The following is a 23,428-nucleotide window of genomic DNA, read 5'->3' as shown; positions in this document are numbered from 1 at the left end:
TTTAAGCCTTGCTGTTGGGTGATGTTGGTCTGGATACTACTTCCTTGTCTCTCGGCTTCTGCAGATTAAAGCGAATTCCTGGGTCATGTGTGCTCAATGAGGCTAAATTGCTCTTCTCTGCAGTTTGGAAGGAAACGGAATTGGAAGATGGAGCTTCAAGTCCTAACTCTGCCACTTTTTATTGGTAACCAAATAAATAACCCGATTTGAGCCTCGCTCCGTGTGCGGCTGTGTAGGGCTGCACTGTGTTCTCTTCTGGGCTGCGAGGAACCTGGAATTAGTTTCAATTAGGCTGGCTTAATGATTTCCAGGCCCACTAGATAGTTGAGTCGGCTTGGCCTCGGGACCTGGAGGTGCTGAGCACAGCTCTTGCCATGGTCAAGCAGACGCAGTGGCTTCCTCGCATATTCCTGTTTGACACAGAGGAGAAAAACACCCAGTCGACTCTGGAGGCCCATTTCCTTTCTCTTCTTAGGATAGGCCCTAGGGTTGGCTGGAAGGGACGGCAACCTGGTCAGAGCAGGCTCGCTCTGTGGAGCCTCTTCCAGGAGAAGAGTTTCCTGTCACAAAGCTCTCTCCCCTGATAACTGATCTAGCATTTCCCGTCCACAGACTTGGAGATTGTCTTGGCTGTCTCCCTGGTGTGGCTGCCTTTCTGTGACAGGGGCCTTACAGCTGCAAGAACACAGCTACGTCTTTGCCTGTAGGTTTTTTTTTTGGTTCTTTTTTTCGGAGCTGGGGACCGAACCCAGGGCCTTGCGCTTCCTAGGTAAGCGCTCTACCACTGAGCTAAATCCCCAGCCCGTAGGTTTTTAACGCCAGCGCTGTAACACATGCCTGTCCTTGTATAGCCCGTACGATTTGATGACCGTAGAGACATACTTTACACATATGGTGATTTACAATCCCACAGCGAACGACGCCATGGAAACACCTCGTGCTCAGAAAACACCAGAGGTTTCCCCCAAAGAAGCAGAGAGATAGGTAGAGCTCCAACTTCTTGGTTTGATTTGGCCCAGGATTTCAACTCCAGGGAGCCATTCCCAGCCTAGACGTCACAGTTTTCCTGTAGGTGTCGCTAAAGGGTCTGATTCCACCAGAGTCTGTTTATTATGACAAGATTTCTGTAACAGAGGAAAGTAAAGTGGAAGGAACACCATTTCTCCTTTGTCCGCTAGTCCCACGAGGGTGAGCGGCAGCCCTGAGGTAACATGACGATGCCACAGGAGAAAATTAACACACAGCGATGGAAATAGATTTCTTTGAGGAGAGATTTAATTCTAGACATATTCTGCTTACATAGAAAGCCCATTCTCAGAAGACAGGGAGGAAATATACAGCCAGCAGCAACAGTGCAGGAAGGCCGCACCTTGTCCACGAGATCCTGGTGTGGACGTGAGGTAACCCATGGCCCCTCCCTCACCCCTCACAGCTCTTTTAATAGTTATCCTTGATCTGAACATTCCCCAGCATTGTTGATTGTAGGAAATAATTTGTTGGTGTATGGCTACAGGAAGTCCCTGGCGAGAAACATCTGGTTTTTAAAGGATCTACGGTGCGTGAGACCTCCTACTTTTCCTCACAGCAGTTTGTCTTTCCCTGCTTAAAATGTGAGCCATTCCTGTTCTAGCCACCATGTCTGCATCTTGACGCCATGTTTCCCTGCCTAGACAGACTCTCATCTTTTTCTTCTATGAGGTGTCTGTTTATGGTGGTGTAGCAATAGCAATAGAGAGAGACCATCTAAGATCTGCTGGAGCTCACGTTAACACAATCCCATCTGTTCTTCACAGCTCAGCACATGAGGGGAGCTATGGGGTTCAGGTCATTCCTGAACCAACATTCTTCTTGGACCCAACCTTCGTTTGATGGATATGATTGCGTTAGGGCATCCAGAGTGGTAATGGATGTCTGTGTGTACACTCTCCCACGGATGCAAGGGATGGGGGTGCTGAGAGCAAGACGTTCTTGTAACTATGTGTCAGTTCGCTTCCATTGTCAGGAGACTGCTGGGAACATAGTTTAAGAGAGGAAGGGCTCCATCCATGGTTTCTTGCCTCTGTTGCTTCTTGGTCCCCACATAATGAGGTAGCATAGCATGAACATGTGGCGGAACAAAGTGGCTTAGCTCCCAGGGGCAATGTGCGGAGGTGAGAGTGCCTGGAGGGAAAGGTATTCCTCCACGGATCTGCTCCCTCCACCCAGGCCCCACCTCCCAGGAGTCCACCCATCTAAGGTCTATCAGTAGACTAATCCATTGTAGACGTTACTGCTCTCCTGGTGTTTGCGAGCTCCGCTCAGAACTCACTGGCTGGCAGCTTGTTGGATCCTGGACTGAAGTCTGCTCAGGTCATAGCCTATGTGGCTGTGCCTGCCTCTCTCTATCTCAGCATGGATTCTGTGTACAGGGCCCAGGCTGCTAGACTTCAATCTGTCTACTTGTGTCACACTGCGTATGATGGATACACAACAACCAAATGGACCCCTCTCCCCACACATCCTCCAGATCATGTATTCCTTCCTTTAAATGCAAAACCTCCTCTCCTGCCCCTGCCATCCAGCAATCAGAGACAGCCAAACTGCAAGCATCATGAAGTGACATGGTGTTGTCTGTGCCCCGGACCACTCGCTGTCTGACCCTACCTGCCCTTGGGAGTTGGGAGGTGAGATGGCACAGACTACAGGAGCAGGTGAGAAACTCCTCAGAAAGCTCACCTGAACATTGCTGCAAGCTCCTTTAATACCCTCCATCCGTTCCCCATTGGTCCCAAGAAAGGTCTCTTCTAAACAGCAGTCCTGATTGGCTGGCATCATCTGCATCAGCAATCCTTGGTCTCTCAGACACTCTTCAGTTAGGTCCTTTTGTAGGAGATACCTTTGTGATGGCACGGCCTCCTGGTTTTATGTTGTGGTTCCTCCCACAGCATGGAACCTGCCCTTCCTTGGGAATAGGTAAGGCGGACCTTCCCCTGTAACATAGCCCCTGTGAATCCCAATGCCCAAATTTCCAGCAAGCAAGCATTGAATCCATGAGTCCTTTAATTGACTATTTTATACCCAAACTGCAGAGCTGCACCGCTGTGGGCTCCAGAGTTGAAGGGGTCATAGGAACTGAGAGGAAGTTGATAGAGGAATGAAGTCAAGAAAGACTAACTGCATGGCAGAAAAGTAATGTGGTTCTGGGGTTTCCTGAGTTTCTTTATTTAAAAATTTTTATTACATTTTATTATTTTGGTGGTGGTGGTCTGTGCTTGTGTGCATGTGTACGTGTGTGTATGTGTAGAGGTCAAAGGACACCTTGTAGGAATTGGTTCCCTTCTTCTACTCTGTGTCTACAGCAGAGATGGAACTCAGGCCCTCAGAACTGGTATCAGGTGCCTTAAACCACTAAGGCATCTTACCTGCCCTTCCTAGATTTCTTAAAGATACAGCTTACGGTTTGAAATCTGGGATCTATGACTTTCTGTGATTCCTTGTTACAACTCAAACAAGAGGAGAGCATTGATCTCATAAGACTGCCCCAACTAGGAAAGGAGTTTTGTGTTAGCTGCACAAATGCCTTTTGAATCTATTCACTTAGTTCTGTTCATTCCTGGGTCATCCATTTGAGCCTTCCAATATAACCCGACTCCCCAAGAAACTGCTCCTCTCAACAGAACTTCAGTAATTCCAAAGACAGTTCCAATTTGGCAATTTTTTGGAGGGATGCTCCCCAAGGAAATATTAAATCAGGTTTACCTCTCACGGCAAAATAATAAATGTTTTCTAGTGTATAAATTAGTCTCCTGACAATTTGGCTATAGATACACACAGTAGAGTTTGAACTAAGAAAATTGAGCTTATTTTTAAAAGCAGTTCAAATAGTACTTCCTCAGAACATTTATCTCTAACTTTTCACAGGTAATTTTGTGGCATTCATTCATTCATTCATTCATTCATTCATTCAACATATATTCATTTAGGGCTTAATATGTACAAGGGCTTCTTGTAGATATATCGTGAGCAGATCCAAAAACTGTGGTTCTTGTGCTTTTGTGGACACAGTATCTTGGAACCTTATGTATGTATTTATTTGTTTGGGTGATTAAAAATACATTATTTGGTTCTTTTTACATTTATGTGTTTGTGTGTGTGTGTGTGTGTGTGAGAGAGAGAGAGAGACAGAGAGAGAGAGAGACAGAGAGAGACAGAGAAAGAAAGGAAAGAGGGAGAGGGAGACAGGGAGGGGATGGTGGGGAGAGAGAGAGAGAGAGAGACAGAGAGAGAGAGACAGAGAGACAGAGAGAGAGACAGAGAGACAGAGACAGAGAGACAGAGACAGAGAGACAGAGAGAGACAGAGACAGAGAGAGAGACAGAGAGAGAGAGAGGGAGGGGAGAGAGAGAGAGAGAGAGAGAGAGAGAGAGAGAGAGAGAGAGAGAGAGAGAGAGAGAGATTCCATGAGCCATGTGGAGGTCAGAGGTTTTGAGTCAGGTCTCCCTACCATATGAGTTCCAGAGAACAAACAGGGGACATCTGGCTCGATGGAAGGTGACCTTCCCCCCTGACCCATCTCACAGGTTAAATTATTTTTAAACTAATACCTAAGGACATAAAAGCTGCACACACTGACAGGACACTAAGTCTGATTAATTTGATCATCCCACTTTTCCTTCTCTTGTAAGACTCATGTGGATGGGTCCAGTTTTGCTAATGGTTCTCTAGTTCTCACCCAGGGCCAGTTCATAAACAGACACTCAAATATTTGAAGAAAAAAACAAACCAAACTCTCAAGGCTTCATAATACAGCATTGGATCTCCAGTGGCAGATCCTCTGAGCCTATAACTAGTGGACCGGTTTAGACATTACTCATGGGCAATACTGTTTTGTTCCAAGGTCTCAGGCAGTCAGGTTCTGAAGGAACAGGAAATGAGGGTGATGGTCAGGCCAAGGGTGGCCCGGAACTTAGCTTTCCTAAGCTGCTCTCAGAGCTGGATCCTCTATGAACTCTGGGTGAGTGGCATCACAGTAGGGGGTAAGCCTAAGCCAGCTGGAGAATACAGGAGAAACCTGGGTTATTCTAGTAGAATAGGATGAGTTGGCAAGGAAAGAGCTTCCCACTCAACTCTGTCCATACCCCTGCATTTCCTGCATTGAACTGGTGAAACATTAGTTGTCAGTTTCAGAATCTGAGGCTTGCAGCAGCACTGGGGAGAGGAACATGGTCTAGAGACATCTGAGACAAACCAAGATCCTACAGTGCACTCAGCTCTCCAAGTGCAGTCAAGCACATGCGTGAGCATGCAAATCAAGTACAGCAGAGACCGGTCAGGCAAGCCTGTGAACTGGTTGGTCCTCTGCCTTGGCAAGGGTGACGATACGAATGAGTAAGAGCTTGGATGGCAGCAAGAACGGAATTCTAAACCCAGCTCCAAAGGGGTGACCCAGGAGCAAAGAACCACATTTTGCTGCAGTTGGGAAGCTCCTCCACTCCCTTCTAGGGGAGAAAAACCACGATTTTGGTTTTGGCCACATTCATAGCTATCCCAGCCTCGGGTTAGACACACCGGCTTGTATGATGTTCTTCTGCAGTCAGAGGACTGGCTGCATTCTATGCTAGATCAGACAAGCCTATTATTACCCAGGCTCTGTTTCGGGAGAAAGTGGGGGTGGGGGGGCGGGGGAGTGGGGGAGTGGGGGAAATTGGGGGGTTGGTGGGAGGGAACGTGCGAAAGAATGGAGATTTCTTATTCTTTCTTTCTCTTTTCCTTTTCCTTCCTTCCTTCTTTCTTTTTAAAAAGGATTTATTTATTTAATGTATATGAGTACACTGTAGCTGTCTTCAGATGCAGCAGAAGAGGACACTGGATCCCACTGCAGATGGTTGTGAGCCACCATGTGGTTGCTGGGAATTGAACTCAGGACCTCTGGAAGAGCAGTCACTGCTCTTAACCATTGAGTCTCTCTCTCTCTCTCTCTCTCTCTCTCTCTCTCTCTCTCTCTCTCTCTCTCTCTCTCTCTTTTTTTGAGACATAGTCTTGTTGTGTAGCACAGGCTGGTGGCAAAGTCCCCATGTCTTGCCTCGGCCTCTGTGCTCTCCCATACCCAGGTGCATTGTTTTTTATAATCAACTTTACTGACATGTTTACACATGATAGAACCTTAGATCTCCCTTCTCAGAGGAAGCCACCGAGCTGGGATTCAATCAGTTTTAACTCTAAAGCCCAGTGTTGAATTTGGTGTATTAGTAACATTGAAATGAGACCATACCAGAGGCTTGCAAAGCTATTTGAAAGGTTCTGTGGCGTAGAGAGAGCTTTAAATATACAGTTGCTTTTCTCTTCCAAGCTTAGCTTAAATCGTATTTCTGACCACGTGCTCCTCTGGTCGTATTCCCATCTGGAGACGCCCGAGTCTCCCCTTTGTGAACGTCCCACAAAGAACAGAAGAGCTGGTGTTGTAGGATGTTTGATCACACTGTGAACCCTAGCGTAGCCCACTGCGTTATGGACTGGAAAACCTTGGTTTTAGCTGTGGTGTGGCTCAGCCTTAGCACACGCCTTTAATCCAAGAGCTTTCTGATCGAATATTGAAACAGGATTAAATAAAGTCAAGCATAGGTCAAGGGGTGGAGCAAGCAACCATTTAACAGGAAGTGAACACAGGATTATTAAGAAAAAATATCATAGAGACTAAGAGGAAGTCAGAAGGATGGATAGAGAGACACACAGGAAGTAGAAGGGAGGGACATTTGATTTGAAGTAGGATTTTTGAGACTGTGAGGGAGGAGGGTGTTCTTGGTGGGACATCAGTTAAGGAGGAAGGTCAACTGGGTACTTTCTCTGTTTCTCTGAGGTAGTGGGTTTTACGCCAACATCAGCTCCGGAGTCTTCTTCAATAGTAAAAAACTGAACGATCCAGGTTTTGTTAAAAAACGAGCTGGCATAAAGGATTCTCTGTGACTTCCGAGGCTGGGCAGGACGAGGCATCACAGCTATCACCTGGGTCTCTCTTGAGATGCTTGCTTTTGGGACTTGGCCACCGTGAGTGAGGTCTTTATGCTGTGTGAGAGAGCCCAGAGGCCGCACCTACGGTTATTCACTGGAGATTTACAGGGCTCCGTGTGTAGTTGACATCATGGTGGACCCAGTACAGCAAAAAGAAGAGAGCCTTGGGCTGGAGAGATGGCTCAGCGGTTAGGAGCACTGACTGCTCTTCCAGAGGTCCTGAGTTCAATTCCCAGCAGCCACATGATGGCTTTCAACCATCTGAAATGTGATCTGATGCCCTCTTCTGGTGTGTCTGAAGACAGTGACAGCATACTCATGTACATAAAATAAATAAATAAATCTTTAGAGAGAGAGAGAGAGCCTTGTAGAGTGAAACGAGGTACATGCTTCTAAGGCTCACCCAGTGCGGTCACGTGATAATTAATCTTCATAATCAATCACCTTGAAAACGAACCTCTGGGTGTGTCTGGGACAGTGTTTCCTGAAGGGTTTAACTGAGGAGAGGAGACTCACCTTGAATGTGGTCTCCATGAGCTGGGTTCTTGGGTTCAATGAAGAGAGAGCAAGTGAAGCACGAACCCCTTCCCCTTCCTGACCTCAGATGCAGAGTGAAAAACCTCCTCACCCTCCTGCTGTCCAGCCCTAATTTTCCCACCCCCATGGACTGTATCTCCCTCAAACTGTAAGTCAAAATAAACACTTAAGTTGTTGATGTCAGGTGCTTTGCCAGAGAACTGAGAAAAAGATACAAAAAATGTCTCCGGTAACCACTTTTAACAACAGGCATGAAATGCTGTCCACCTGGGAGGTGCAGGGCTCACTGTAGGCTCACTGTGAGGGCGCGTTCTTCCCGGACTTACCACATCCTAGGCCAGGAAGGAAGTAGGTTTTCTGCTAAATGATTCCTTCCCCAGATCTCAATGCCACCAAGCCAACCAAAGGCCACACTGGCACACAGACTGTAGATGATCAGGTCCGCTACTCACTTCTCTACATGTAGCCTTAGCTTCTGGCCTTCATCTACACTTGGATCTGTCTGACAGTGGGCGACAGCGCACCATCCTCTTGAGGATGCTCTGTCAAGCCATTCCTGTGGCGGCCATGTGAAGTAGAGACAAGACTTCCCACAGCTTTGTGAACAGCATGACTGCAAAGCAAGATAGACAGGAAAACTAGGGGGCAGGGGAAGGGAAGAGTTAATGGTGGTCTCCGTTTGGACCGGGTGTTTCCGGATTCTTGGTGTTTTGTTCAGAGTTGAAGAGGCAAAGCAGCAAAGGGTCAGCAAAGCCGTCAGCAGCAGGCTGAGGTTTGCTCAGGCAAGCCTGCTTCCTGCTTAGAGCATCTTTCTCTTGGTCCCTTGGGAGGGGTTGGTTGCTAGGGGTGGAGCATAAGAATCTTTTTGTCTGGATCTACAGGCTTGGGTTATGTAAGCCTTTGCTCCCTGCGCACAGCCTTTCCCACGGTGCATCTGATTGCAATCATATGCATACCCAATCTTGCAGATGCATATGGTGATAAATAGGGGAGTCTCCTTAGAGGTTCACTCAGAGGAAACTGTTTGCCTAACTGTGCATGCATTCCAAGTCAGTCTAGGTTAGACGGAGTCACTGTCCCTGGTTTCTGGATAAATTGTGAGATGCGTCTGATCACAAAAGGGAAGTTACTAAGGGTTGCTAAGTAATGGTAAGTCTGAGTAACCTGTTGCTTTGCTTAGAGAAGGGGGTATATGTACTAGATGCAGATCTGGCTCTGAGTGGCTGAGTGTATTGTTTGGAAAGGGATATGTATATAGTCTAGACCAACTGTGGACCCAGACTGTTAACCTTTCCTTATGTTAGCTTTCTGAAAAGGTCCTGATTTCTCGGACTGTGTTATAAAATAGTTTGACAGCCCAAGGGAGGCCCCAAGGGACCTTCAGAATATTGCCATTCCTTTCAGGATAGATACATTTTCCTGATCTCTGTTTTCATGCCTCAGCCTTGAGGTAGAATGCATCTGTGCCTGAAACAAATGTCATGAGCAAACCTTGTGGGTTTAGCAACTTTTGGAAGGTGTCTTAGTTAGGGATCCTCCATTGCTGCAATAAAACACCATGACCAAGAAGCAAGTTGGGGAGGAAAGGGTTCATCCAGCTTACACTTCCACCTTACTGTTCATCGCCAAAGGAAGTCAGGGCAGGAGCTCAAGGAGGGAACCTGGAGGCAGGGGCTGATGCAGAGGCCATGGAGGGATGCTTGCTCCCCATTGTCTGCTCAGCTTGTTTTCTGATAGAACCCAGGACCACCAGCCCAGGGATGGCACCACGAACAGTGGGCTGGGACTTCCCCCATTAATCAGTAATTGAGAAAAGGCCTTACAACTGGATCTCATGAGGCATTTCCTCAACTGAGGCTCCTTCCTCTCCGATGGCCCCACCTCGTATCAGGTGATTCAAGACCAGCTAGTACAGAAGGGTTATCATCGTGGTTTGGCTTCATGACAGGGTTCTCACTATGAAGTGTAGAAGGCTACAGTGCTCAGATAGCTATGCTCATAGCTTCCATAAGACCATAGTGTCCCTCACATACAACCTCAAATATCAGCATTATAAATGAAAGGACCTGGAGAGGAGGCCATCTTCGATACAGTAATTCCTAACTTGAGCTAGCAGGAAGATCACCTGGGGGCCTTGGTGAAGCACAGATTATCTATCCCCAGTTTCTGGTTTCTGGTTTGGCAGGTCTGGGCCGGGACCTGAGATGTGCACTCCTGAAAAAAATCCCCAGGTGACGTCAGTGCGGCTGGCTTGAGAAATGCTTGCCTAGAGTGTCAGAAATATTGATGTTGGAAAATGAAAATGTCAGATTGCACTTTTAAATGTTGCTGGTAAATTAAACCTACAGCAGCCTGAGAGACTCTGAGCAGTTTGTTACCAAAACATAAGAATGAGCTCTTTGTGGATATTGGAAATTTTGTGTTGTTCTTCTTTTTCCATGAATTTTTCTTTCCATACTTCTTCCCAGTAAAAATTTATGCTAATATTATACAGCTGTGGTTAACAGAGTTCTGATCATTCTCATATATGTCTCTGCCATGAATGTGCACAGGAATTAAAATTTTCTGAGACTTTGAGTGGTCACAAATTTTACTCTGGATTACATTTCCAAGACACCTATAGCATCAAACAAAAAGGGTTATCATCGTGGTTTTGGCTTCATGACTAGAATATATATATATGTATATGTATATATATGTATATGTGTATGTGCATATGATGGATATGATGTATGTGTGTATGTGTATATGTCTATATAATTAGTTTTTCTGATGCATCACTAAAGACAGGAAGTATTATCTTGTTGAAAAATATCTCCTGATGAAATAGAATTTCCTATTTCAATTACCTCATATATACTTTGAATTAATAAAACCAGTTACTAAAACAAGACCAGCTTGCTTGTGAATTCTATGCTTCTTTATTAGAAGGAGTATTTGAAGAATATTGTAGCAGTAAACAGGTAGACGTAGAATTAATTTGTGTGCCTGGCAGGCTGGTACATGCATGAAATTCCACTTGGAAGTTAGAGCATGAATTTAAGGTCGTTCTTGACTGTGTATGGGCTCAGGAGCAGCCTGGACCGTGTGAGACCGTGTCTCGAAAGACCAGAAAAGGGGGCTGGAGGGACGGATGGCTCAGCAGTGATAAACATTGGCTCTTCCATTATTCGTTGTGCTTGAATTCTTGACTCTCAGCTGGAGTGAAAAAGAAAAGGGCTCTGGTACCAGCCAGAGGAGGGATTTGTCTTCCGAAGAGGTTTCACACGTCTGAATATCTCCTAACTTTGACTTAAGCCAAACCATGTCAGGCCCCCAGAAATAGACATGGGAGTCACTGGAAACTTCTCGTTCTTCTTTACAACTGGCCATGTTCGATAAATTCACCTCTGCATTTTCCTATTGTGTCTTTAGATGACCTACTGAGAATGGGAGGCTGTGCCTGGCTTCTTAGGGCTTCAAGGGTCCGGGCTCTGACCCTAACAACATCAGCAGCCTGCAGCTCATCACAGACTATACATGAGTTCCCCTCTTCCTTGGAGGGAGGAGGATGGGGACAGGCATTAAGGTGGGAACTGGCTGGGATTTGAACCCATTACCAGGTTCAAATGAATTGCCATCACTAACGGCAGAGGAGTAAGAACAAGGCTTAGAAGTGGAGGGGGTGTGCGTGCAAATCGGGGGATGGTTGAGCCAGGCTGGACCATAATGCATCAGAGAGTAGCTAGAACTAATTTTGAATGAGATGTTTACCTTGGCAGGAGAGAGATGTGGTCAGAGTTGGGTATAGCTGGAATTGCAGTGGTGCTATCGAAAGAAACCATAGTAGACACCAGGACAGTAGCACCCTGGAGGCCCATCTGTGCCCTCAGAAAGATGGCTACTCATTTTGTAGACTGAAGAGGTCCCTGCTGGGCATCACTGAGAAGTGGAGCCTGGCAAACTCTAGAGACAGTGTGGTGGTTTGCCTATGCTTGGCCTAGAGCAGCACGATTAGGAGGTATGGCCTTGTTGGAGGAAGTGTGTCACTGTGGGGCTGGGCTTTGAGAGGGCTTCCTCCTAGCTGCCTGAGAATGCCAGTATTCTCCTGTTTGCCTTTGGAACAAGATGTAGAACTTCCTGCTTCTCCAGTGCCATGCCCACCTAGACACTGCCATGCTTCCTGCTTTGATGAGAATGGACTGAACCTCTGAACCGGCAAACTAGACCCAATTCAATGTTGTCCTTAGAACATGTTGTCTTTGGTTGTGGTGTCTCTTTACAGCAATGGAAACCCTAAGACAGAAGTTGGTACCAGGGACTAGGATATTGCTGTGATAGGCCTGACCATACTTTTGTTTGGAAGAATGTAGATTTTGGGGACCTTGGATTTGGGAAGCTGTGAGATACTTTGAGTGGGGATTAATGGGCCAACCAATAGGAATATGGAAGACATTGGTGCTCAGGGTGATTTTAACTCTGGAGATCATTTTTATGGTGTTTGGGTGAAGAATATTGCTGCTTTTTGCCCTTGTCTGAAGAGTCTGCCTGAGGCTAAGGTGAAGAGATCTCAATTAATTTCAGTGACAAGAGAAGTCTCAGTAAAGCCTTGCATAGACTATGTCCTCTGGCTTATGCTCACAAAACGTGTTTTGATCAAGTGTAGCAAGCTTAGAAAGGAAAAATATAAAACATATGGTTCAAGTAACAAAAGCAAACCAGGAAGTGCAATGGAGATAAATTCTGTGTTAATGAGATAAACAGATTAAGAGAGTGGTGACATTTGGACAGGATCCCACCCAGCTAAGCTTATTGTTTATGCGTTTGCCACCAAACAAGGAATAGTTATGTCATGGTAGGCATTATTATTACTTCGTTATTGTTTTCATTTGGACTTTTAATCTGGAATGAACTACAATCCAGAAATGGAGGACACAGGCATTTGATCTGAATCTTGAGGAATAGTGGTCATGAAAAGCTTAGGTCCAGGCATGGTGGCATTTGCCTTTGATCCCAGGAGACAGAAGCAAGCAGATTTCTGAGTTCAAGGCCAGCTTGGTACAGAAAAAGTTGCAGGTAAAGAAAAGCTTAGGTTTAGGCATGGCTTTATCCCAGCGATCAGGAGACAGCCATGCAGATTGCTGAACTCAGGGTCAGTTTACAGAGTAAGGACCGCCCAACTTTGGCAGTGAAGGAGTTGAAAAACAGAAAGCTAGTGATGATGTAATCAAACAAGGGGAGCATGTTCTAGTCCTAACAAGTACCTGAACTTAACAGCTTTAGGCATGTGGCTCTGGCTTTAGAGTCAAGAATAGAAGGGTTAGTTGTACAATTGATGCTGGTCAGTTGGAGCTAAGAAATTAGTGGTGGTGAAGAAGAGACCAGCATCACTGAGGTGAAATTTTCTGGGAAGTATTTTCTGAGAGAACAAAGCGGTGTGTTCCAGAGATAGCCAAGGTTGTACCTCATGCTGCAGCTGTACTGCAGGTGGTACTGGTTTGGAAGGTATGCAGAGGTCATGGAGAGCAACTGAGGCTTGGCACCATGAGAGGCCAGAGAAGGCTATTGGTGAAGGTGCAGCCTCAGTTGCAGTTGATGGCCCAGGACTGAAGGGGTCATGTAAAGGCTTGGCACCATGAAGAGAGCCTATGAGAGGCTATTGGTGAAGCCTAGTTGCAGGGGAAGACCCCAGCATATTGAAGATGCCCGTACCATGGGATGATCACCAAGAACAGCAGCAGCAGTGGAGTGGAGTCAACCAGAGCCTAGAGTGTCTACAGAGGGCAGAGCTGGAGAAATGACCCAATCCTTTTGGAGGAGCCCAGAAGATCATGTGTGAATCCCAGACACTGGAACAGAAGCTGTAAAGTTGAAGTTGCCTTGGAGACCCCAAGTCGTTAGAGATGTCAGAGCTGTGGGATACCTGTCAAGGAAAGCTGCTAACAGGGAGTGGAACCAGCCCAGGAGAACAAGATTTGTTGCTGCTGAGTGTCGGATCTGGCAACAGCAGTCAACAAGGATGAGAATTTGGAGATTTGACAGCAGACATAGAGATGCAGAGTTTGCCCTCTTGGCTTATGGTCTTGCTCTGGTCCAGTGTTTTTTCACTACGGTGTTTTGGAATGGTAATGTACATCCTGGGATGTTGAAGGTATGTGATCTGCTTTTTGACAGTTAAGTGATTGGATGAATCGCAGACGAGACTTTGAACTTTGAACATTTTTGAGACTGTTAGAGACTATGGGACTTTTGGAGGTTTTTTCAATGTGTTTTGCATTGTTCTATGGCTAGGTATGGCCCCCATAGACTCAGGTGTGTGAACAAGCCTATAGAGGCCAGGGAGTAGAAAGTGGTGGTTTGAATAAGTTTGGCCCAGGGAGCAGCACTATTGGGAGGTATGGTCTTGTAAGAGGAAGTGTGTCACTGTGAGAATGGGCTTTGAGAACTTCCTCCCAGCTGCCTGAGGATGCCAGTCTTTTCCTGTTTGCCTTCAGAGCAAGATGTAGAACCCTTACCTCTTCCATTGCCATGCCTGCCTGGACCCTGCCATGCTTTCTACCATGATGATAATGAACTGAACCTCTGAACCTGAAAGCCAGCCCCAATGAAATGTTGTCCTCGTTAAGAGTTGCTTTGGTCATGGTGTCTCTTTATAACAATGGAAACCCTAACTAAGACAGATAGGCTGTTCTGTGGTAGCCAGAGTCTGCCTGTTGCTTTAGGTTCTAGCCTGGGGCCATGCTCAAATTCTTTCTGCTCTTTAAGTAGAGACCTTGCCCACTGAGACCAGTGAGATGGCTGTGAGCTGTTAGAGTTGCTTAGTCAGAAAGAGCTCACAAATTCCTGGAGAAGAATATATTTGCTTCTGTTTGGCCAAGGACACTCCAGGGAGAAAAGGCATTAGATCATCACAGCAGACTCTCATTGGCTGGCCATTTCCTTGGCAGTCACTTAGTTCTGAGTGTTCTGTGCATCGTGGAGGCTTGTTCTGCTGCTTCAGTTTCTGGATTCAAAGCCCCTGACGTCATTAGGTTATGGCCAGAAAGTCAGCAAGTGAGATAACACAGTGATGAGGGATTTTGGATGGAGGAAGGGGTGAGCCTTCTGCTGGCCCAGTCTGAGTGCTGCCTTAAGGCACGTTGGGCTTTGTATTGCTACATTAATTCATGATGCAATATGCATGAGGGACAGGATAATGGAACCATGACACCCTCTCTTCTTGGTGTCCCATAAAATGGGATGCAAATAAATTGATTTTTTTTTTTCAAATCACACAGCTTCAATTCACGGCTCCTGACGGATTCCTGTCTTTGTGAGACTCAGGTGCCATTTCCGTTCTCATTGTCACTCTTATTTCTTGAAGGTTAATAACAAAACTGATTTCTTAAAAAAAAAAAAAAAGAGCACAATTATGCTGAGGAAATGGAGGAAATTGTCACAGTTGCTTTTCTCCAAGCTTGAATTTGATGTTCTTTTTGGAGGAGAAGAGTTAAAATGAACACCTCATTTTTTCTTTTTCTTTTTTTGCACCTAAAAAGCAACATAATTCTAAAGTGAAGTTTTACAAAATCCATCAAGCACTTCCAACCATTTGATGAAAAAAGAAAAAAAGAGAACAAATCTTCAAAGGGATTTTATTTGAAAATACCCATTAGGCATGTACTGTAATAAAAAAATTTTAATGGCCATTTTATATTTCAGTTCTGAGCTCATTTTTAGGGAAATTACTTGGTGGCAAATGAAACCAGAGCGATCACCTGGGAGGCAGATCTTGTGGCTTTCTGAAATAATGGAGTGGGTACTCTCTGGTGACAGAATCCTCCCCAGGACGGGTACTTGACTTGCTAGCAGGAGCCTCCCCCAGCCTCCTTCTGGCTCCCTTGAGCTGGTGATGAGAACATTACCCTTCCTGCTGTGGGGCTTGGCCTTCTCAGTGTGGCAGAGGAAGCCCCATGGCTGCCCCAGGTTCCCTGAGAACACCCAGGACCTTGAATCCAGTGAGCCCAGGGACACAGGCTGCAGGGCAGAGACTGCCTTCCTCGGAGGGTGCACACCAAGGAACTTTGTGTTTCCAGGGCAGGGAAGCCAAGACTTCTGAGGCCTCTTAGCATCATAGCTTGCAAGGAGCAGAGGATGCAGGGGGCTTTTTTCTCTTGTGCTAAATTTCTGAAAGGAGAACCAGGTTGCAACGGTGTACAAAGAAACCCTTTGGTGAAGCTGTGTTTTGTAAAAGGGGTTTTCTTTTTGCAGGGAAGGATGGAGTTGATATGTCGACAGCTAATATGTGAGGGCTGGAGAGATGACCCAGTGGTTAAGAACACTTGTCCTTCTTGTAGAAGACTGGGTTCCTATAACCCATGTGGCAACCTGCAACCACCTGTAACTACAGTTCTAGGGGATATGATGCCCTCTTCTGATCTCTGAGGACACTAGGCACACACATGGTGCACATGCATACATGCAGGCATATGCGTAAGGTACAATGAATGTGTGTGTGTGTGTGTGTGTGTGTGTGTATGCGCGCGTGAGTGTGCTGTATGTATAAGCTATATATATATTTGTATGATTAAACCTAGGCCTTTTATTTCTGCCGGGTAGGGCTTCTGGCTTTAATATTTGCTAATCACATATTTTCAATGGCAAAACTTTCTCACCTGTAGGTCTGGTATATATATGAAATGAGATTTTACATATATATTGACCCCATAGTAAATATTCATTCACATGAATTAATTTTCTCCACAGTGGAATACTCATGTTATAAATGTGACCCATTATTGAAAGGCTCTGAGCTTTTTTCTCTCTGAAGTTTAACCTGGTATGACAGACCTTAGTTGATTGGGTAGAGAATAAAAATCTTCTGGTGTCTCCCTGAAGAAGTCTCTTTCTTTTGAGGCTGGAATGAAGCTGCTGGTTTGCCAGCCCTGGTGAGCAGGCCGTGGGTTCCTCTCATCTTAGAGGACGTGTTCTCTGAAGGAGTCTAATGGCGCTCCCATTCCCATAAAATACCTCTCTTTTGCCGGAATTGAATACAATCTTCGTGGGCTGTCATTTAGAGAACAGAACATTTCCAATTCTTAAAAAAAAAAAAAAAGAAAAGAAAAGAAAAGGAAAGAAAAGAAAAAAACCTTTGTAAAGAAATGTTTTTGCTGGAGACTCAAATGAACCTGGGTAGTTTCCAGAACTAGGCTGTTCCCCTCTGGTAGCATTTCCTTCCCAGGGAGGAAGAGGGCTCTGTGTGTGAACTGAAAGGGCTTATGAATGCGGCTTGTGACATTGAAGACTCCAGAAACCTCCAGTTGTCAGCCTTCCAACCGAGTGTAACCAGGGAGTGTTCTTTCACAGGGGAGACTGCTTCCCTCTCTCATGGGCTTCAGAACCAGATCTACAGATGCCAGATTTGCCCCAAGGGCATCCCAAGTGGAGCTGTGACTCTGAGAGGCAGAGAGACAAAGAGCTTTCACAGGTGCCTTTGGAGACAAGACTGAGGTGCCTTCTAAACTAGGACACTAGAAATACATTTCCTGGGGGAGGAGGGTGGTTAAAAAATACTGCTAAAAGCTGTAGTGGCTTGAGTAGGAATGGCCTCCATAGGCTCATAGCTTTGAATGCTTGGCTACCTGGGGGAGGCACTATTAGGAGGACCGGCCTTGTAGGAAGTGTGTCCCTAGGGGGTGGGCTTTGAGATCTCAGATGCTCGAGCCAGCCCCAGTGTCATTCTCTTCCTGCTGCTTGCTGATCAGGATGTAGAACTCTGGGTTCTCCAGCACCACATCTGCCTTTGAGCCGCCATGGAGTAAACCTAGGAACCTGTAAGCCAGCACCAATTAAATGCTTTCCTCTGTAAGAGTTGCTGTGGTCACGGTGTCTCTTCACAGCAACAGAACCTCTAAGACAAATGTATTTTTTTTATGTGGAAAACTACCCACAATACTAAATCTATAGTCACTAGATTTCCTTCTGTAAAGCCATGATTCTTTTTTAGTATTTTAATAATTTATTCCTTGAGAATTTCAGGCAAGCACACCCCATCCCCCACTCCCCATCCCTCTCCTCCCTTTCTTTGTTTAAAAAAATAGTTTGCTTAATCTGGTCAGCACTGCCTATAAGTGCACAGAAGGGGGTCATCCCCTGCAGCATACAAGGCCAATTATCTGTGGCCTCATTCCCAAAGGAAGTGATGATTTTATTTTATTTTATTTTATTTTATTTTATTTTGACAAGGTCTCATTCTATAGCCTTGGATGACCTAAAACTTCCCATGTAGTTCAGGCTGGCCTTGAAGCCACAGTCACTGGCCTACTTCTAACTCCTGAATGCTGGGGATAAGGGGTGAGGCACCATGCTCTGGATGGCCCTGGGAGGGGAATTTTGATGTCAAGCTGATGGAGACGATGAATCACAGATTTAGCCTTAAATCTGTTATCTCTATTATGTTTACTTATATCTCTGTGTGTGCTTGCCCTGGTGCACATGACAGTTCTCACCTTCTGGCATGCAGGACCTGGGGTTTGGAACCCCTTGGTGACAAGTACGTTCATCCTCTGAGCTATGTTGCTGGCCCTATATTTGGATTTTAATATTGATGAATTGCATTTGTGGTCACAGACTAGTAAAGCCTGACTATAGAGACCTAGAAATGATTCCCAAGAAATATATATTTTTAGAACATCATATTCAACTATCCAATAAACCCATTCATTATCATCGGCTTTCTATTCCCAAAAACCGCTGGAGATTTTTCTGGAAGCCCAGTGAGCAGAAAATCCAGCCACTCACCACATCACTAATGACAAACAGCCCAGTGTGACTGTTTGGCCACACTGACTGATTGCACCAGATGTTTGGCACTGTGTAGCTGTCAATCGAGGCGGCAGGATTTTTCACTTGTCAAATTATTGTCCTGGTTCCCGGGAGATCATTCTCTAACAATAGTTTAGAATCTTCTCAAACAGTTTACCTGGGCGATTTTCCTCACTCAGCCACTGGTGTCCGAGCCCTTAAGGACAATAAAATACTGATCTCATAGTTGGGCATAGTGGTTCCCATCTCAAAGGCTTCTCTTGATGAGTCCTGGAAGCCGTAGGACTCTTGGTCTGAGTTGACGAAGGAGAAGATCCTAGAGGGATGCATGTGAGACTGAGCCTGCGGCCCAGCTCCCAGAGCCAGAGCCTGAACAACAGCAGCCAAGAGAGGGGAGCCAGGAACTCCGAGGACCTCTGTACCAAGAGAAGACGCAGCATCCCGGAGGGAAGGCTAATTCCTGCCTGTACATTCTCTGGCTTTTCGGGGAGAGTTGAAACAAATTCTGCAGCTTCCTAAAATAAGATTCTCTCCTTTTCACGTGTCTTTTCTTTCCTGACCCAGATGGGTGGTGATATCTGTTGGAGATCACTATAATATCCCTCTGTTACAGTAAACTATGCAAAGAGCTGGGGCTGGGGGTGAGGCGGCCGCTGGAGGTGGTTTGAATATGCTTGGCCCATGGAAAGTGGAACCATTAAGACATGTGGCCTTGCTGGAGGAAGGGAGGCATCACTGTATTGGTGGGCTTTGAGGGCTCCCTATGATCAAGCTCCACCCAGGGGGGAGAGAGAGAGAGAGAGAGAGAGAGAGAGAGAGAGAGAGAGAGAGAGAGAGAGAGAGAGAGAGACAGAGAGACAGAGAGAGAGAGAGACAGAGAGAGAGAGAGACAGAGACAGAGAGAGAGAGAGACAGAGAGACAGAGAGAGACAGAGAGACAGAGAGACAGAGAGACAGAGAGACAGAGAGACAGAGAGAGAGCCTCCTTCTGGCTGCCTGCAGAGGTGTGTCTCTCCTGTTGCCTTTGGATCAAGATGTAGACGTCTCAGCTCCTCTGGCACCTGGTCTGCCCGCACACTACCGCACTTCCTTTCCGTGCTGATGATGGGCTGAACCTCTGAATCTGTAAGCCAGCTCTGATTAAACATTTTCCTTTATGAGAGTTAACTTGGTCTCTTCAGAACAACGAAACCACAACCTTGATACCAAGAGAAGATGTGGCCCATACTCCTGGAAGCCAGGATGCCCAACAATTGGGAATAAAAGGTCATCTGAAACATGCGTTATAAAAAGCATTCTCTCCTCTCTTCCTCCTTTGCCCCTCTGATTTATCTTTCCTTTGTTCTTTTTTCCTTCCCTCCCTCCTCCTTCCTCCTCCCTTCGTCCCTTCTTTCTTTCTGTTTTGAGATGGGGTGGGAGACTTGCAAAATTGCTCAGATTGGCTTTAAATTGACTATGCATCCAAACTGTCCTGAAATGACAATGCTCCTGCCTCCACTCCCAGATAGCGGGGAGGGGTGGGGTGGGGCGGGGGGGGGTCGCATATCTGTGTCACTGGCCACTGTGTATGGTTTTTTATGTGCCAGGCACTGTTTTGAGAGTTTACAACATTGAGCCTTTTTTAATTCTCATGGAAACATAAAAACATTGTTTTTGTCGTTTTACATTTTAAAATATTTATTTGCTTTTGTGTGGGAGGGTGGGGTACGTGCACCTCTACATATCTGGGGTCAGAAGAAAACTTTCGAGAGATTGTTCACTCTTTCTACTATGTGGGCTCTGGGGACAAAACTCAGGACGTTAGCCTTGGCGGCAAGTGTCCTTACCTGATGAGCCAACTTGCTGTCTGATCTCTCAGAGACTTTTGGGCACAGGTACTATGTTTACATTTTCCAAATATGGAGTAGAAGGCACAAAGCAAGTGATGCTCTCAAGGACACAGAAAAACAAATGACCGATGTTTCTCCTGGCTCGGCCACTCTTGTTCTAGAGTCTAGCCAGGTCTTTAGGTAAAGTCACCTCATTCCTCCTCCCATTCCATCAGCATCTCCCCACCCCCAAACGCATTTCTCTCAGAAAACAAGCAAAACCAAAGCAGCAAGGCTGGGCTGGGCTCCCGAGCCCCGGTTCAGTCCCCAGCACCAAGAGGAAAATACAGCGTGAGGTAGTTCGCTAGCTACTGGTTGTTGCAACTTCCTGGAAGCCCCCTGGCTGTGGTCCGGCTCTCGGTGTCCTGTTGGAGTTTACAGACCCACGGATGCCGAGGGAAGCTGACCGATCAGAAGATGACTGTGTTTTAAACGATTCTTTGGGCAGCCGCAGAGTTACTCAGTGGTTAGGAGCACACGCTGCGCTTGCCGAGGGCCCGAGTTCTATTCCTGACACTCATTTTGGGCAACTTACAACAGCCTGTAACTCCAGCCCCAGGGGATTTGATGCCCTCTCCTTGCCAACATGGGCTCTAAACTCATGTGCACATAGCCACACACAGAAACACGTGTATACATGTAAATTAACTGAGATCCGTTTAAAAAAAAAGATTCTTTAGGACAGGTGATAATATTTACTTAGCATGCATGAGGTTTGATCCACATTAATGCATAAATTGGGTATAATGATATATACGCTGGAGGGTTAGTAGCTCATGGTCATCCTTGGCTACTCAGAGAATTTGGGGCCAGCCTGTGCTACATGTGACCCTGTCTCAAAAAAAAAAAAAAAAGACATTTGGAAGATATTTGATTTGGAAAATGATTGAATTCCTGTGATAGTTGCTTGTTTATTTAACAAAAAATGCTTGGCGAGGGTGAGAGAACTCTCCAACTAAAAAGTTCACAGATCAGTGTGGTGCGTTGAAGACCAATCAGAGACTCTGTGGTAAATTATCCCTAAAACGCATGTAAGCAGGGAGAAAAGGCATTTGTATTCACGATACCCTTTTCAAACCACTTTGCAGTGACACTTGGCGAAGCTCGTCTCTGGCACGAAGCCTAGTAAATGCACACGTGGCTGCCACATGAACTGTCTGGTACTCACCAGACATTAGAATGAGAAGTCAGCATGGCTGGGTATCAGTGGTTTCATTGGTGGATGGAGCAAGTGCATGTATTGATTGACATGCGGCCAGACCACAGCCGCTCATTCACAGACAGCGAGTGGGCTGTCTTCTTTATGCACGTGTTTTTAAAAGCAGCCACTTGCTTCTCTTTCAATGTTTTATTTATTTAAAAAACATTTATTTCGTGCATGTCATGTTGCACGCACGCTGTTAGAGGACAATTTGAAGGAGGAAGTCCTTTCCTCCTTCTGTGTAGAGCCTGGAGATCAAGCTCAGGTCATCAGGATTGGCCCCAGTGCCTTTCTCTGCTGAGCCATCTTGCAATATGATCACAGTAAAGGTTTACAGTCTCTGCAAAACCCTGCAGGTCTCCAGAGACTGTCAGTAGTCACTTGCAATGTTATTCTCCCCCCACCCCCAAACTAAAAATCATGGCTGTTTACAGAGAAATTTGTGGAAACCAGCACAACCCAAAGTTTAGCATTTAAAAAAAAATTGAAACTAGATTCTTCTTTCATACACTATATCCTGACCAGTTTCCCCTCCCTCCACTCGCCAGCCTCCTCCTCACCCCGGAACACTGACATCCCAATGTCCCCTCTCCCCTGGATCCATCTCCCCCTTTTTTTCCTTCAGAGCAGATCTCTAAGCGACAACAAGCAGACATGACAAAATGCGATACAATAAGACAAGGCAAAAGCTGGGCAAGGCAACCCAACAGGAGGAAAAGTTCTGGGAGCAGGCAAACGGGCCAAAGACACACACACTCGTTCAATGAGGAATCCCGTAAAAACACCAAGCCAACAACCACACCGTAGACTCAGGAGATCTAGTGCAGACCCATGTAGGAGCTGTGTTTCTAGCTTCGGTCTCTGTGAGCCCGAGTGAAGTCTGCTTAGTTGACTTGGTGGGCCATGTTTTCCTGGTGTCCTCCGTCCCCTCTGACTCTGAATCTTTTCTCCCCTCTTCCAAGGGGTTCCCCAAGCTCCAAGGGGAGGCACCTGATTCACTGTTGATAGTAATGCCTGCGCTCTCTGTGTTCTGTTCAGAGTGTCGTCTCCTGTGCCAATGCTCGAACAGTGTTGAAGACCATTCCCCACTTTGTCTTCTATCAGGTTCAGTGTACCTGGCTTTAAGTTGAAATCGTTGATTCATGAGTTGAGTTTTGTGCAGGGTGATAAATGCAGATCTATTTGCGTGCAGACATCCAGGGTACCAGCACCATGTGTTGAAGATGCTTTCTGTTTTCCAGTTGTGTATTTCTGGCTTCTTTATTAAAAACCATCTGTCCATAGGTATGTGAATTTATGTCTGGGCATTCAATTTGATTCCATTGATCGATCTGTCTGTTTTTGTGCCAATACCATTTAGTATTTATTATGGTAGCTCTGTAGTACAACTTGAAATCAGGGATGGTGGTACCTCCAGATGTTCTTTTATTGTTCAGGATGGTTATGGGCTATCCTGAGCTTTTTGTTCTTCCATATGAAGCTGAGAATTGCCCTTTCAAGGTCTGTAAAAGAATTGTGTTGGAATTTTGATGGGGGTTGCACTGAATCTGTAGATTGCTTTTTGTAAGATGGTCATTTTTACTATGTTAATCCTGCCAATCCGTGAGCATGGGAGCTCTCTTTTTCTTCTGATATCTTCAGTTTTTTTCTTCAAAGATTTGTAGTTTTTCCTTGCTTGGTTAGAGTCATTCCAGACATTTTTTATTACTTGTGGCTATTGTGGACGGTGTCGTTTTCCTGATTTCTTTTTCGGTCCATATATTTTTGTATTTAGGAGGTTTACCGGTTTTGTTGTTGTGTTTGTTTGTTTGTTTGTTTGTAGTTCTCTTGTATCCAGCCACTTAGCTGAAGGTGTTTATCAGCTGTAGGTGTTCTCTGGTAGGACTTTTTGGGGTTGCTTATGTATACTATCATATCATTTGCAAATGAGGATACTTTGCCTTCTCCCTTTTCTATTTGTATCCCCTTGATCTCCTTTAGTTGTCTTATTGCTCTAGCTAGGAGTCTAAGTACTACGTTGAATAGTTATGGAGAGAGTGGGTAGCCTTTTCTT

The sequence above is a fragment of the Rattus rattus genome, chromosome 3 (genome assembly GCF_011064425.1).
Source record: "Rattus rattus isolate New Zealand chromosome 3, Rrattus_CSIRO_v1, whole genome shotgun sequence".
Classification (NCBI taxonomy): domain Eukaryota; kingdom Metazoa; phylum Chordata; class Mammalia; order Rodentia; family Muridae; genus Rattus; species Rattus rattus.
The sequence above is the reverse complement of the archived record's forward strand: the minus strand, read 5'-3'. Positions refer to the sequence as shown.